This window comes from Chionomys nivalis, chromosome 6, assembly GCF_950005125.1.
Source record: "Chionomys nivalis chromosome 6, mChiNiv1.1, whole genome shotgun sequence".
Lineage (NCBI taxonomy): Eukaryota > Metazoa > Chordata > Mammalia > Rodentia > Cricetidae > Chionomys > Chionomys nivalis.
The window spans coordinates 22,173,608-22,191,873 of NC_080091.1; positions in this window are offsets into that span (position 1 = coordinate 22,173,608).

Here is an 18,266-nt window from a genome sequence, read left to right on the forward strand (position 1 = left end):
AAAGGCATGAGCAGCTGCAAGATCTCAAAAGTCCTCGCAAGCCAGGTCACCTGGTAGGTAGAAGCTGGATAGAACCCAGCACTCAGGAGGCAGAGGCAGGTGGATCTCCATGAGTTCTATGGTCTACAAGAGCTAGTTCCAGGACAGGCTCCAAAGCTACAGATGAAACTCTGTCTCAATCCCCCCACACCCCTGACACCGCCAAAAAAAAAAAAAAAAAAGAAGAAGAAGCTGAATAGAGAGGAAAGAGCAGCCAAAGTAATATTGTGAATTTTCACATTGACTATGAAAGATGAAACCTCAAAACATCGGCAACAGCGCAACACAATACTGATAATTCCTACTTGAGACGCAAAGCCTTTTCTTTCCTTCTCACTGGGCAGTAGCCCGCCATGGGACATATCCAGCCCAGCCTTGGGAATGGAGAAACAGAATCCTTGTTATTAACAGAAAACAACGGGTAAGTCATTGAAATGACTAGAGGAGAACAGCAATCAGAGACAAGGGCCTATCTTGACAAATGCAAAATTATTCAAAAATTGAACTACTTTGGGAGTCTGGGGAGAGGACACACTAGGGAGAGTGCTGGCCATGCAAGCATGAGGACCTGAGTTTGGATCCCAGCACCTGTGTAAGGCTGGCCTAGCGACCTGTGCCTGTTATCCCGGCATCTCTGTAAAGGCTGGCCTAGGGACCTGTGCCTGTTATCCCGGCATCTCTGTAAAGGCTGGCCTAGGGACCTGTGCCTGTTATCCCAGCATCTCTGTAAAGGCTGGCCTAGCGACCTGTGCCTGTTATCCCGGCATCTCTGTAAAGGCTGGCCTAGCGACCTGTGCCTGTTATCCCAGCACTCAGGAGGCAGAGATGAGAGGGCATGGATTTGCCAACCAGGCATTCTAGTCAATCATTGAGATCCAGGTTCATTGAAGAGACTCTCTGAAAATAAGGTGGACGGTGATAGAGAAAGGCTTTGACACCAGCTTCCAGCATGCACATGCATATATAGCACATGCATGTATACACACACATACAAAATGGACGGTTTCCCTCGGAACCAAACTATAGAACATTTGTTAATCTTATTATAATAGTTTTACTTTATACACTACTTGGATAATTTTAATGTTTGATTTTGTACTTTCAAATATGAAGACTTTGTCTAACAAACTGAACTGCAGATACTTCTAGAACAAGATTTTCTGTTCCTCAAGGCCTTGTGTCTTAAAAAGAAAAAGCTCTGTAGAAACTGGACTTTCATGAAATGCTTCCTGAGTTAAAAACTAAACGTGTATGTGCTCCCTTGGTAGATGGCACCTGGTGCCGTGAATAGTGCTAACATAAAACGAATGAGCATCCTTGAAATCATTCCCGAGTCTTTCTTATACCATAACTATGCTATCAATGAAGTATATTAGTTCTACCATCAAAATCTATCTAGAGCCGGGCAGTGGTGGCGCATGCCTTTAATCCCAGCACTCGGGAGGCAGAGGCAGGTGGATCTCTGTGAGTTCGAGACCAGCCTGGTCTACAAGAGCTAGTTCCAGGACAGGCTCCAAAACCACAGAGAAACCCTGTCTCGAAAAACAAAAAAACAAAACAAAACAAAAAAAAAATCTATCTAGACAAGACATTTCTCATCCCTCATGTTGCGTCTGTCCTAGCCCAGTTCACCTCCCCGGGAGGCAGTTGGCCTTAGCTGTTGGGCTTTAATGACTGTATATTATAGAAGACACTATTCACAGACAATGGGAGTCAGTATTGCTTCCTGGAACTGTACAACCCTCTTCCCCGGATCATGACGGAAAAAACCTCCCGGCCCATCTCCTTGCTCTTGCCTTTACCAGTCTACTCTTCCCCCAAAACATTCAGCTTAATCCTACTAAAACTTAAGCTAAATCATTCATTTCTCCACTTAAAATACTCCAGGGGGTTTCCATGTCATTCAGAGTAAATAAATAAGTAAATAAGTAAATAAATAAATGCAAGACCCTAGATTATATTGTCCCATCGTCTCCTTTTCTGACCTTGTTCATGCCTGTACCCCAGTCCAGTCATACAGGGATCCTCCCTCTTCCTAGGGCTTGCCTGACATGCTCCTGTCTCAGATCACTTGCATGTGCTCTTCCCTCTGACTGGAGTCCCCTCTGATAGCCACAGGGTCAGTCCTTCAGGTCTTTATTCAAAGGTCATGTTCTCAGTGAGGCAATCCTGACAGCCTGACTCTCATTGAAACACTGTGTACGGTAATGCGTTTTTCCTTGTCGTTCCTCTCTTACTACCAGCTCACGGTATTTACTACCTATCTGTTCCCATGTCAATGTCTGTTCCATGAGGACAAGAGATTTGTTTGTTCTGTTTATCACTTCATCCTCCAACACCTGGAACAATGCATGGTGCAAATAAGAGTTTAATAAATAATAATGTAAATCTATAAAGACAGAATATTTATAAGTAAAAAGCTATAGCATTTAAAACTTCTGTGATAGCCCGGCATAGTAGCTTACACCTTTAATCACAGCACTTGGGAGGCAGGGACAGGTGGATCTCTGTGAGTCTGAGGTCAGTTTGGTCTGCAGAGTGAGTTCCAGGATAGCCAGAGCTACACAGTGAGATTCTGTCTTTAAAAAAAACCCAAAAACTATATAAATACAATATAATAAAACTTCTGTCAGACCAGCAAGAGAGATGGTTCAATGGTTAAGAGCACTTGCTGTTGCTCAAGAAGACCTGGGTTCGGTTCCCAGCACCTACAACAGGCAGCTCCAGCTCCAGGGGCTTGAAGGCTTCTGGCCTCCACACACAGCTGTTCTCACAGACCACGTGCAGACCACATGTGCCTGCATGTAGCTACAGATAATAAAAATGTATCTTTAAAATAAACTTCTGTTACAAAGAGAAATTTTATAATGTCTCTTTAAAATTGTGGACAATTAAGAAGCCATTTGTTTTCTAGAAAGCAGAGGCCAGAGCTGACCTCTCAAGAGATTCCCATAAGAACCACCTTACACAGTGAGTAGGTAGGGAGTAGGTAGGTGGCTGAGCAAAGCCATCCCTCAGAGGGAGCTCCTATAGCAATAGTGATGGAGGAAGGTCATTGGCTAATAAAGAAACTGCCTTGGCCCATCTGATAGGGCAGAATTTAGATAGGTGGAGTAAACAGAATAGAATGCTGGGAGGAAGAGGAAGTGAGCTCAGACTCGACAGCTCTGCTCTCTGGAGGAGACGCCATGCGCCATGCTCCCCTCTCCCCGGCAGATGCGATGAAGCTCTGACCCAGGATGGACGTAGGCTAGAATCTTCCCGGTAAGCGCTCCTTGGGGTGCTACATACATGAACAGAAATGGGCCAAGCAGTGTTTAAAAGAATAGAGTTTGTGTGTCGTTATTTTGGGGCATAAGCTAGCCAGGCAACCATGAGCCGGGCTGTGGGAAGAGGCCCGCAGCCCCTACTACAGATGGCGCCCACGTGGATAACTGCATCCACAGAAAGCCTGAGAAAGCTTGGGAAAGAATAGAGTAAAGCGTGTTTTCTTGGTAGCAGCAATTTCTCGGGTCTGCTCTGCTTGCTAGAGGCAAGCAAGCGCTCTCATCTAAGAGAGGCTTCCTGACTCAGCTTCAGCTGTGAAACCTTGCAGCTCATTTAAGAGGTCCTGCCACGAAATACTTAAAAGGGTGTTGGTGAAAAGCTGAAGGCATGCTTTTCGGTTTTCAGCCGTAGCAGGAAAAAAGTTGTGCTGTTTTAAAATGCCGGCTTTGTGGGCCATCTTGCCAGGGCAAACTCTGACTCTTTGAGGCAGGAGGTCAGCTACAGAGAGAGCATTTGAATGTTGTAGCTTGTTTGCTGGCAAGGACCTTGAAACGCCACAGAGTTGTGATAAACATGGCTACAGCTGGTATCTCCGCCATGAGGCTGGAAAGCTAAGGAATGGCACGGCTTTCGTCCTACTGATATTGCTTGGTAAATTAAAGACTCATGTGGTCAGAAAAAGAGAGATATACAGTAAAGAGAGATTCAAAGACAAAGAAAACTTTAAATGATTTACAGTGTGTTTAAAAATATATGCAGGCTGAAAGATAAAGTTCTTAAAAGTAAAAAAAAAAAAAAAACAAAAATAAGGAAGTAGTTGGGTGTGGTAGCACACGCCTTTAATCCCAATGCCTGGAAGGCAGAGACAGAAGGATCTCTGAGAGTTCAAAGACAGCCTTGTCTAAAGAGTTATTCCGGGACGAAAATATACAGAAAATATAAAGTAAAAGTAAACAAAATAGAGTTAAAATAAAGCTGCACAAAGATGGAAAATACACAGAGAATCTTGATACTGTATGCTATTATGCTCTCTTTGAATTGTTTTAATGCTGAGGAAGGAGCAACAGATGCTAAAAGATATTTGTTTATAAATGCTGCTGAATTAATCCAAGATAGATATTTTCAAAATAACTTGACTTCAGAATTTGGATCTAAGGATATGATACTTTGGAAAAGAGTTTCTTCTTTTGTTTTCACAGAGGATGAGACTCTTTGGATTGCTTCTTCGATCCCAATATGGTATGATAGACCACGTCCTCCTGAAGGGTTGCTGTGAACATCTTCAAAAAATTACTTTGCTCAACTGCCGACTGAGAGGAACCTAGCACACAGGTTATACCATGAAAGACCTGATTAACAGCGCCCCCATTCAGCAGGAAGCAGTTTGGAGAGAAAAAACTGCGCCCATGTTCCCATATATTGTTTATAAATGTTCTTTTACATTTAAAGGGGGAGATAATATAGATGTGAATAATTTGCATTGATATGAATCTTGGTTTACTGATATTAATTTAAGGTCAATTTTATTATATGTATATGTATTTCTGATATTGATTAAGGTATTGTGATTGTGTAGTTCACTTAAAAATGTAATGTATATAGGTTGTTAATGGATAATTATCAATAATAGTCAAGTTTGTAGTCATGTTAGATTTTCTAGATGTGCATGCTTATATTTTAGATAGACATTCTTCATATCTTTCAAAGATTATAAAATATGGCATTTTAAGTGCTTTAATAACTTAGGGTTTTTCATGACAATGAGACACTCTGCTCCTGGCAGCACCAATCTACTTCAAGAAGAAAGAAGACGGGCATCGAAGAGGCAACTTATGGAGTTTGATAGCTATTTGGGCAAGAAACTGGTCTTGCCTGGACTATTTTATAAACTGGACACAAAGAACCCGCAGAGAGAGGACTGCTGAACTTGCCTAAAGGTGAGATGATCTTTCGGGGTTCCTGATTCATGAAAGAGTCTGTGAGACATTCTGCAGGACACAGCAGATAGTGACTGAACTGCCTTTAAATTTCCTGCTTCATGGAAACGTCTCTGGATACTATGGACCTTTAGGCCGAAGATGGATGCCCCAACGGTACAGAGGAACTTTGGGTGACTGTCCAGGCAGTGAGATGTCTCTGTCATTTCTAGAGTTTAGAAGTTGCTTACTTTTTGTTTGCTTAGGTAATATTGTATTCTTCTGGAGTCTTTGATGGAGTTGAATAATAGATAGATAGTTATAGTTATAGTTTTCCTTAGTTATGATAAAGATAAAATAGATGTAAATATTGTAACTGTAATTCTTACTTGATAACTGTTTTGCTATATGTAATTTTGCTATGTTAGAGCCTTTCCTTTTTGTTTAAACAGAAAAAGGGGAAATGATGGAGGAAGGTCATTGGCTAATAAAGAAACTGCCTTGGCCCATCTGATAGGGCAGAATTTAGATAGGTGGAGTAAACAGAATAGAATGCTGGGAGGAAGAGGAAGTGAGCTCAGACTCGACAGCTCTGCTCTCTGGAGGAGACGCCATGCGCCATGCTCCCCTCTCCCCGGCAGATGCGATGAAGCTCTGACCCAGGATGGACGTAGGCTAGAATCTTCCCGGTAAGCGCTCCTTGGGGTGCTACATACATGAACAGAAATGGGCCAAGCAGTGTTTAAAAGAATAGAGTTTGTGTGTCGTTATTTTGGGGCATAAGCTAGCCAGGCAACCATGAGCCGGGCTGTGGGAAGAGGCCCGCAGCCCCTACTACACAATAGGGATACAGATTCTCATACAACTGCATACTATTTCAAAGAGAATAAAATCAAGTGTTACAGACATGTTTATAAGCAAAATAGACAGAACATTACCAAGTATCACAACAACAGGAGGGTGTCTCAACAGAACCCAAAGCAGAAGACAAAAACAACCAAGGACCATAGCTATATGAGTGTCTCTGAGGACCAAAACGTACGACGAAGATCATTCGTCCTCCAGCCGCTAATCATTTCTGTTTCCACTCTACCGAGCTGTGAGATATCTGTGTTCTCTTTATAACTCTATAAATTCTATATCCTATAAACTCCAAGTTTTCATTTAAAAACCTACAGTCAGAATCTGACTTCACTTTAGAAGTCTTAGTTCCAAAACTTAGACCTTAGCTTTAGACCCCCGCATTTCCTTGCATTGTGTGGCTTTCCAGTTTTTAAGCCTCTGCAATAACATAAACTCAGTAGAAAGAGACGCCATGGATATCAGACTTTCAGATGGGAGATGGTGAGGATATGGTGATCCAAAGTGCTAGACAGATGTTTTAGTGAGAGAATGCAGATTTTCAATCAGGAACCAGGGTTTTTTCAAGATAGGGTTTCTCCGTATAACAGCTCTGTCTGTCCTGGAACTCACTTTGTAGACCAGGCTGGGCCTCGAACTTACAGAGATTCACTTGCTTCTGCCTCAAGTGCTGGGATTAAAGGTGTGTGCCACCACTGCCCAGCTAGGAGCCAGATTTAGGGGCCTCCAGTTTAGCGTTCTTGTCCCAAAACCACAAAGAGGGAGAATTACATCAACAAATTACTCAATAGGCAAACATGTATTCCATGATATTACCTTTTATTAGAAATTTAAATGATCAGCTTCACTCCCCAATTTCCAAGAAAAAGGATTTTCATTAAATACAGTTTTTTTTTTTTTAAGAGAAGTTGAACCTTTATCTCCATGTTTCCCAAATAAAGCTGGTTTAATTGGCTGCTTTGAGGGGATCAATTGAAGAAATCAAATCCACATCCTTTCCTGACCCCTCTGACTCTGGCTTCAACAATGATTGGGGCTAGAGATGCCACAGCGGAGGAAGTGACTTGGGAGCGGTTGGATCAGCCAAAACCCTGCATCTTTCCAGCAAGCGGGAAGGTGGCTCAGACAAAGCCAGGACCCTCTTGTGCCTACACTAAGACAAAAGCCGCGAACAATCTTTGGACAGGTATGACAGCAGTGGAGATAGCCTCCAGACAGTGAAAATGTAGTTTCCGCTGGACCGCCAAGCACTTCTAAGGTGTGGAATCTACCGCCATCTAACCCCCGCTAACTGACCCACAGAAGAAGTGGGACGGTTGTTCAGTGTGGTTTGCAATGCGACTCTACTGGCTCCCACTCTGTCTCTGATCTTTATCAACTGTACATTGCTCAGAATTCAGTGATACCCTGGAGGGCTTAGTGGTGAAGCCTAGAGCCTAGAAGGTCTCAGGTGCTCAGGACCAGCGTTCTGGGCAGGCACTGCAACCTCACATGGTGCAATGGTACCAGCATAGACAGCTAACACCATCCTGGCCAGTAGCATGTCCTTGGTCAGTGAGGTTCTCCTGGGAGAACACAAAGCCCTCATGCTCCTGGGTATGAGACAACAGTTTCTCCAGAGATAAATTGTGTCCCAGATGCTCTGATTGATGGCCTTGTGCGTCATGGTGCTCTTGCCCATCTGTGCTACAGCCTCACTTCAGAGAAATATGTAGATCCCTTGGAGCCTGTGTTGACTGTCCCCAAAAGAAGCATTGTGGATAACCACCCAAAAGTTGGATGGGATTAGGGAAGTAGTTGAACTTTCAGGTCAACTGTGTCTTCTGTGGGCATCAGCAGTGTGTCAGGGATTGCCACTCAAGTTTAGACATGATGTCACTCATACAAGCATGTCTGGCAAGCGCTAAAATGTTTTCTTTTTTATAAAAAAACAACATCACTGAGAAGTGGCTTTTTTTGTTCAACTATTTAATAACTTATGAAGTAATGGATAAAACAGAAATTAATTCGGTATTTAAAGTCCTCCTCACCAGTTCTCAAGTCCAAATAATATTCCTATATTTAGGTGCCAGAATCCAGATTTTTAGAAAATGCATAGTTTATCATTCCTTTATAAATATGCAAAAGCCTGTTTCTATGTTTATTTCAACTTTTCAGACAAAGACATAGTAAAATTAGCATAAAGAACACATGTATGAAACATAACTACTTCTGTGTCTGTTGCCAAGTGAAAATTGGTTTCTGAGGGTCCTCCTGCCCACATACACTTACAGAAGCTGTGCATCGAATGAGCGAGCAAATAAAAAGCTTCTTTAGGTGGCTCTGACTTTGTGATTAAACTGGCCTACTGATGTAAGCCAGCGTGCACCACTTTGATTCTAGCACATGTGCTGTGGGAACCCCTTCGGGCAATAGTCTTTAAGATACCAGCCCACTTTGGGCGTGGTCTCCTGTACTATAAATGCAGATAAAAAGTGTGCTTGGACCGACTGTAGGCTGCTGAATTCGGCTCTAGTTCCCAACACATGCAGAAGACTGTGGATCACTACCCTTTCTGTGAGTTTATCCCCCAAATTATAAACCTTAATTTCACTCCATTCCAGGCTATTGTGGAACTCCATTCCACTTTGTAGAATCTGGAAAATTAAAATATGTACACCACACCATTGACACCTATTCAAGTTTTCAGTGGGAACTGCTTTGAGTTCAGAAAAGATTGATTCAATAATTACACATTTATTAGAAGTTATGGTCATCGTGGGTATACCTGCACAAATAAAGACAGACAATGGTCCTGCATATGTCTCTAAGAAAATGAAACAGTTTTTTGCTTATTATAATATAAAGCGTATTACAGGTATACCAAATAATCTTACAGGTCAGGCAGTAATAGAAAGATCAAATCAAACTATAAAGGATATGTTATGCAAACAGAAAGGGATGAAAAATATCCCCCAGAAATAGATTACATAATACTTTATTAATCTTGAATTTTCTTACCGCTAATGAGAAAGGAACAACAGCATCAGAGAAACATTGGATAATAGAAAAAAAAATCTGAATTAAATCAGCCAGTGTATTTCAAGGATGCGTTGACCTCAGAATGGAAACCAAGAGATGTGCTATGTTGGGGAAGGGGTTTTGCTCTTGTTTCTGCAGGATGAGAAAAGCTATGGATATCATCAAAATTAATCAAGATTCGGTTAGTAAAGAAGAAACCTCTTTTTTTTTTTTTTTTTTTTTTGGTTTTTGGAGACAGGGTTTCTCTGTAGCTTTGGTGCCTGTCCTGGAACTAGCTCTTGTAGACCAGGCTGGCCTCGAACTCCCAGAGATCCGCCTGCCTCTGCCTCCCGAGTGCTGGGATTAAAGGAGAAACCTCTTGATAAAGAGAAATGACAGCTCATCTACAGAGATGACAATCCCTCAGGTGGTAAGAAAACCTCATAAGGGTTGGGGCAGGGTTCTCTTCTTGTCTTTGCAGGAAAATACACATCTTCAAAAAGTCGAGACACCCTGGACATCTAGATGCTTAAAGAAGAAAAGATAGCTATTCAGAATGAGTCACCAAGCAAAGAGAAACCTGACTTATGGTACCAATAGCCTCTGCAGGGCAAAATTTTACTACCTAAGCATACATATCTCTCTACTTCTCAGTATAATGATAGTCACAACTCACTTAAAAATCACAGATGGCTTTGGAATTGGACAGTGGCTATCCTCTAAATCCAAGCATGTTGTTAAAAGAAAAGGTCAGCGTTTCTGTCTCATATCTGGAGCTACCTCATATGGGACAGAAGGAAGACAAAATCTAGGGACTACTGTCATCAAAACTCTGCTTTCAAAACATTTTACTTCTCCCCATACATATTTTTGTCTCTATTGTGCCTTTCATTGAATATATGTCTATATAAATATATATGTCTATATAAATAATGTTTAAGATTTCCACAATGGACAATAAATTTTCCTGCAGTAATCTTTGAAGTCTCCAGGAAGAAAATTGGGCCTCACAAAAAGGATTTCACCTACTTGATATGGTGCCATTATGCTGACCACTTTAAGATGGGATTTGGGTTACAAACTACTCAAGATGATTCCAACTTGGCTAGCTGAGATGGTGCACCTTCTTACAACATTCTGGCCACAACTTCAAATAAGAACTTCAGAAAAACCCTACCAACTACTCAGAGACTATCTACTTGTACTAGACAGTAATCTTGAAACTTAACCATCATTTTAGTTTATACAGGATCCCATAGAAATAACATCGCTACCATAACAGCTGGAAGTAATTCTAGAAAATGACCTCCTCTCTTCCAACAAAGTTTATCATCAGGGCTAGGGACATTATTAGAGTTTGGTTATAAGTGGTATAGGGTTGGGGGTGGAAATGAAGTAGGCTCAGGGATCTCTCTTTAAAAAAAGAAAAGGGAAATGGATAATAGATAGATTAGTATGATTTACTCACACTAATAATAATAGTGAGTATTAGTGAGATTACTTGTGAACTATTATTTATAGACAATTTACATTGGCATAGATTCTTGTATATTGATGGAGGAGGGTCATCTGTCTATCTGTTGTTTCATTGGTTAATTAATAAAGAAACTGCCTTGGGCCTTTGATAGGACAGAAAATTAGGTAGACGGAGTAAACAGAACAGAATGTTGGGAAGAAGGCAGTGACGCAGACGCCTCAGGCAGACACCATTGCTCTCCTCTCCGAGATGGAAGCAGGTTAGAATCTTCCTGGTAAGCCACCACCTCGTGGTGCTACACACATTAATAGAAATGGGTTAATCAAGATGTGAGAGTTAGCCAGTAAGAGGCTAGAGTTAATGGGCCAAGCAGTGTTTAAATGAATACAATTTGTGTGTTGTTATTTCGGGTATAAAACTAGCCATGCAGGAGCCGGGTGGGACGAAAAGCAGGCCCGCTCGCTCATCACTACAGTATATTGATACAAATTCAAATTATATTTATTGTATTGAGTATGCTCCTATTTCTGATTACAATATTTGTGTACTTATGCAAAGTTATTTTGTCATATTGTATGCAAGCATGTTTCTACTTCTAATTAAGATATTTTATATATTAATGTAATTTTAGGATATACCTATCATATCACACTATACATTTCTACTTCTGATCAATATGCTTATTTATTGTTTACATTTTGAGATCATTGTCCTCATTTGCTACACATTTGCTTAAATATTGTTTAATATTTTAATATGAAACCTTAGTCTTTAAGCTATATAGGTATTAAGAATTACAGGTAAATAGTCACGCATGTTTGTCATACTTATAGTTAGACCAGTCAGGTTCTTAAGATGCATAGAGATTGTATTCTGCATAAATAGGTAATCTTCAACCACTTCAAAGAACTGTAGAATATGGCATTTAAATAACTTAGGATTCTGTTGACATGAGACACAACTGCTCCTGGCAGTACGGATCTATTCCCGAGAGAATGTTGGGCACCAAAGACACTCTACTTGGAGTTTTTTTTTTTCTTGGCAAAACTGGCCTTTGGGCAAAGAACTTCCCCTGTCTTGACCACTGACAAAATGCACAGTATCCAGACTGGATAAGCAGGATACAAGCAAAAAGAATGCCAAACCTTGCAAAACAGGGTGAGATGGTTTTTCAAATTTTCCTGTCTCTGAAAATGGTCTGTCAGATACTCTAGGCCTTAGTCAAAGTTGGTTGCCCCATCGTTGCATATGAGACTTTGAGTGATTGTCCAGGTTGCTGGTGGTCTCTGTCATTTCTTGCACCTTGTGGAAGTTGCTTGATTGCACTTCTTGTTTACTCAAGTAATATTATTTTCCTTCTCAGGTCTTCAATGGGGTTGAAGACTAGATAGTCGTAGTTACTTTTTTCTCATGACTTAGCCAAGCCATTTTAAATATAAGACTTAGACTCCTTAGAATAGGATAATTATTGAAACATTTAGCATATGTTTCTTATTTGATATTGTTCATGCTGGTTGTAATTCAATTTTTTTTTTTTTTCGAGACAGGGTTTCTCTGTGGTTTTGGAGCCTGTCCTGGAACTAGCTCTTGTAGACCAGGCTGGTCTCGAACTCACAGAGATCCGCCTGCTTCTGCCTCCCAAGTGCTGGGATTAAAGGCGTGCGCCACCACCGCCCGGCTGTAATTCAATTTTTTTGCATGTTTTTGCCTCTTCTTTTCCCTGAACAATACTTGATATCTGTTCTTATTGTATATAGTTTTGTATTAGGCTTACAATTCTCTTAATTAGACAGAAGCCCCCTTTTTATCCCCAAATAATATACCTTTGTTTTATTCCATTCAGGGCTATTGTGGAACTCTTTTGTATGTCAACACATATCACTATAGCCAACAGCATCAGAGATGGTAACTGATAACATCTCTAGTTAGATGATTTCTGCCTTCCTAAAATATCTAGTTTTTTTCAGTATATTAATGACCACCTCAGTTACTTATAACTTTCCCCAGAGTATTACTTTTCCTCAGACTTGTGACTTCTCTTAATGATCAAAGCAATATCCTGATTCTGATATTAAATCCCATATCACAATTGAGGGGCAAGGAAAATGTCCCTTTATCGGTATTTCCTAGCTCTCTGGCACATATCCTTAGTCTCAAAGAGACATTCAGACATCTGATGAATGTTTATTAAAGACTCCCTGGGTCCTATGTGTTTGCTTCATGTTAGATTTAGTTGGTGTTTTAACTTCAGATTTGGAGTTAGAGAAGGACACAAGTGATCATGTGCATTGTTTGACAACATTTGAGGAAGGCATCATGGAAAGACAGCACTGATGAAGGCTGGTAAGGAGTTTAATTTCATGGAGCTAAGTTAAGAATCTTTACCCAAGGATGTAGCATCATTTAAAAGAAAAAATGGTTGGTCAAGGAAGGAGAAAGGCAGTTGTGAAGGCAGAGGATAATGTCCCCAGAATGCGCCATGAAAGAGCAAGCTGAGTTCAGAGGACATCCAAAGGGATGATGTGGCTGTCAGTTGATGGAGCAGGTCACAGGGCTTACGTCACACTGGAGTTTGAACCTTATTATGAGCTACAGTGAGGCTTTGGGGAAAATGACACAGCACCTCTTTAAAGACTCATTTGACTACTCCTAGGAGAATGCATTATTGAGCTGACTAAGAGAAGGGTGGCATTAATGTGGAGACAGAAGCCAGTGGTTCATGAGTCTGGCAAGAGGGTGGTGCTAACTGTAAGGACAGGCAACTGAATTAGTCAGCTTGAGCTGTCATGACAAAATCCCACAGGCCTGATGGTTGAAACATTAGAAATGCATTTCTGACAGTTCTGAAGGCTCGAGTCTAAGGCTGTTGTAGTAACAAGGCCAGGTTCTGCTGGGGACTCTCTTCCTATTGATGGTCACTTTCTCCCTTTGTCCTTTCATGGTAGAGGGAGAAAAAGCTCTTCTTTTCATCTTCTAAGAATGCTAATTCCTCCACGGGAACCTTATAATTAAGACCTCATTTGAATCTCCCAAAGCCCTAACTCCAAACATTGAGAGTTAGGGCTTCAACCTGTAGACACAGAAGGATCAAATAACAGATGCACAACAACAACTTCAAGAGGTATTTGAATGCAAATACTTGACAGTATTTGGCAATTGGTTGAAGGGGCTAAAAAAGAGGTAGCTACTAAAGATGATCCTAAATTCCTAACATGGACGACTGGGAGAATAATAGAGTCATCTCTCCAGGAAACATTGGAAGAGAAAAAGATTTGAGAGCACATATTTAGTAGTTGACATGCCCAGCTCTGGTATGTCTTTATATAAGCTAAGTGGAAATGTTGAGGAGGCAATTAGATACATGAATCTCAAGCTCAGAATAGAGGCCTGAATGAATATATAAATTCAAATTAAGTCAGCTTGTAGTTAATAACTCAACAGACCAATGCACACAAGATTCCTAAAGGAGCGCACATACATAGACAAGAACAGAAGGGATGATAGCATGAGACTGGCCACAGGTCTGTACAAATACACATCAAATCAATAAGCAAACACACCTGCAGAACCGGCTTTGTCTTATGGTTGGCCTCTATGATACTATCAAGGTGTTGCTTTGATTCCAAATGACTGTCATAACCCTCTGGTAATAGACTTGATCCTGAACAGAGGAATGCCAACAAGAAGAAGCTAGAAAGATGAACCAGAGAAACAAGAGGAAAAGTCAAGAGGCTCTAATGTCACAGATGAAGGAAGTAAAGATTTTTAAGGAAGCTATGAGCTGTCAGCTATGGCAAATAGGATGTGTGCTGTTGGTTAAACTTAGCAGCGTGAGCCTCTCTTGACCCAAGGCAGACAAGTTCACTGGGGAGTCATGGGACTGGAGGCAAATTATAGTGAAATTAGGGGTGCTATTTGGAGAAGTTACAAGACATGGGCAAACTGCTTCTTGTTTGTGGCGAGATATTTGATCCCACTGTGAAACTTCAAGACTGTGTTAGTAATATTAACCTTGGATCAGGGAACGAAGCCAGCGACTAGTTGACAGTAATTAGCCATAGAGAGGATGGAAGAGCCAAGAATAGGGATAAAGGATGAGCAGGAAGCAGTACGGGGAGAGACGGAGAGAATCGTGATCTATTTTGGTTTGGGACGAGTGGAGGATGCTTCTCTTGCTTGGTCTCCAGTCGAAAAGGAAGGTCAGCTGGTTGCTTCTTGACTTCTCTGGTCTAGCATCCAGCATCTGACTCCTGACTCTTTATTGGTAAATAGAATGATGATAGAGACTTCGTTAAAACCTACAGTTGGCGGTCACGGCAGAACTGGTGCCAGCCAGATGGAAATCCCACCAGGCTGGGGCCTGAGTGGCGGGGTGTTGACCGCGGGTCTGTAGGTGCAGATGGTATTTAAAATATCGGTAGAAGAGAGAAGAATAGAAATGAAAGCAAAAGAATAGATAAGCTGTTTCTGCAGAAGGGCAGAGCTGAGCTAATGAGGCATCCAAAGTACAGAGATACGGAGCCATCTCAAAGCGAGATTGAGCTCTGCTGCTGTTTCTGTATTAGAAACCACATTTTCCTATTGCCTTTCTAAAGGGATTTCCTTGAGGACGAGTCCCACATGAATCCCGTCTTTTGGGAATGGTGGATTGTTCCTTGATAGAGTCTCATCCCTGTAGACCTTTGCTCCAGAATGAGCAGGGCATGCGGCTCCCCCTTGCATAGGGGACGGTGGCTCATTCTCACGGAGTGTCTCCTCCTTTCAGAATGGCTTCCACTTGCCTCCATGTAGCTAACACCAAATGGCACAAAAGTGCCAGACAATAGCTTGCTGAGCTTTCCGAGGGCATGAAGAAGCAAGACTTTGAAACTCGTGAACAGTGGGAGAATTTTGATGAGAAAGAGACGGAAGGTGGTTCTACTACATGTTAAAAACGAAACCACCTCCAAAGGGAAGTTCCCGGAGTGGTTCTCACAGGGCAGGGCCTGAAGCTGCGAGACCACGGTGAAGATGAGACAAGGCCCTTGCTGCCATGGTGACAGCGCAACGCTAGCCATTTTCATTTTAAGTATTCAGAATTTTCCAGGAAATCGCCACACTTAGTACTAATAAAGACTTGCTGTGACTACGTATGTTTTATTATGCCATTGGACCACAGTTTTCCTTTCTTCTCTTTGTTTTTCAGAACACGTTTAGCCAGGTTTCCCACTGCAACAGCATCAACCCCAGTTTTCGGCGCTGGCTTATTTATTTATTTTGTATTATTTACTTTCTTCACCGCTGTGATAACATGCATAAAGGGGGCAGCTTAGGAGAGCAAAGATTTCTTTGCGTTTTCCTCACATGGAAGGTGCAGTAGCATGGAGCCAAACCACAAAGCAGAAGCTGGACAATTCACAGTGTGGAGGATATTTGAACATGGTTGGAAAAGACCAAAAAGGTTCTTTAAAGAATGTACAACTTCACTGAGCATAATATACACCAACCTTACTCTGTGGGTCCCAAGGTCCAAAGCCATGTAAAACTTTTGATTTAATAAACTTGAGCCCCACCCCATCCCTCCAAATCTGGCCTAAGCAAGGAACAGGAAGAAGAAGAGAAAGAGGAAGCGGTGGTGGAGGAAACACTGTATTGCTCCATGTTAACCCTGGCATCCCTAACTGGGTGCCATAGCACAGGATAGGGTTCGGAAGCACAAACGATTAAGCAAGAGCTAATCTCCTGTGAAGATCCCTGTCCTCGGGTGTCACGTGACTTCGCATGGTGGAAAGATGGCGTAGTAATTTCCCACATTCAAGAGGCAGCAGCAGCCGTGCCTGTTTGACAGGCTTAGCGCCACCCAGTGACTTTGATTGCACCATGCAGCCACCTTTGCCTTCACAAGCGCCCATAGAAGGCTCTAATTGGCTGAGCCCGAGTTCTAACAGATTCCTGAAGTCAAACTGAACCAACACAGAACAGATGGACAAAAGTGCGGTGCTCCAGAGACAACTCAGAAAGGTTCCCTTTCAGGAGGGGACATAAACGCAGGATCGACACGCAGCAAATGTCTGTGACAGTCTGGTGTAAGAGGGCCCAGATTTCCTTTTCATTTCTTTCCATTCACCGTCACATCTCAGCTCAGGATTTAGCCAATGTACCTCTTCTACTGCTACTGTGGTCGCAAATTGACTCTCTTTTTCTTCCCTTTGGTCAGCTGAGGAATAGGGCTGTCCCCATCCCATTTCTGTTTTTCTGAGTTCAGAATAAACAAACAAAATCAATCCACTATGCAAATGCAACTTAACAACAGGGTTTCAAAGATTTGTTTTTGCTAGTAATGAGACCACGCGAAGTAATAGACTCTCAGTTCTAACTAACTTCTAAAGGCTCCTTTCTGGTGTTTCGGCGGCCATAGCCTCTGGGGTAACCTTCCTTCTATGAGCTGTTGGCTGCTCTGGCCCTCTGAGCTCATATACACGGTGCTGATCTTCTGTTTACTTACCTGTGTAAACCACCAGCCCTTGGTTTGTGGGTTCCTTGAAGGCGGACAGCAACCTTTATCTTCCTAGCTCCAGGGCAAAGTTCACCGTCAGGGACTTACACGGTGGAGGGTCAATAAATGCTTTCTAAATGAGCAAGTGTCTCATAACCCAATCTCATTTAATTTTGATAACAGACCTATGAAAAAGATGAATGATCAGAGACTTGGGAGTTACAGTGAAGTGAGGTATATGACTAGCCGAGATCATGTACGGTAGGACCAGAGCCCAGTCTGATACAAAGCGACCGCCGTCTTGGTCAAAACCATTTATTTGGAAGATGGTTCAAATTCTAGCTTGCATATCCTAACTGGATGTTGTATTCACCTTTCTGCCACTGTTCCCCTTCATGTCTTTCTCCACAGCCCTTGGGCACACTTGGGCTTTCTTGCCCCTTTACTTTGGGGTGGGGGACACTGTCAACTCTGTTTACTGCAATTGTATCCCTTTCAAATTCACACATCACCTCCTTCCTAGATCACTCTTACCATGGAGCCCAAAGTCACATCATTCTTTTCCAAGTTGACGTGGCTTGTGTTTGCCGAGCCACAGATGGAGCATTTATGACACTGTTTGAAATACCTCTGTGACTCTTGCTTCCCATGTCAGACTTAGAGAGCATGGCTGTGTTCTCTGTGGCCCCTGGTACAAGCGCTTACATGCAGCTGACTTTTAAAAAGCACCATTGGGTGAATGGTGTCATTGTGGGGCCTTTTTGACAAGGCAGCTATTTTCCCCACCAACTAAGGCCCAGAACTAGATAAATCATTGTTAGAGCCACATTCTTCACTCCCTCGATTTCCGTAGGCTGTGTTCTCTCTCGATAGCCAAAGCGATCTCACACAATCAGGACTGAAAGACCCCAGCTTAGCTGCTGTAACGGCATTTTGCAAGGCTTTCACACAAACAAGTATAAGTTCAAGGTAAAGTCGGTACTCCTAGGCTGTCAAACAGGATATCTATGGTCAGACATCAGGCCTAGGAGGGGAACGAAAAGTTCTGGGAAAAACCACATGTGCCCTAGATAGAGCCAAGTCAGCTATTATCAGATCTACATGTCCCCGAGGAGCTCGTCCCCAAGTGAACCCATCGCCTCATTCGAACTGACCAATGGGATCCCTGTAACCATCCATCTGCTTCTGTATGACTGCTGCTGCCACCCCTTTCCATATAAAAGACCCCCTG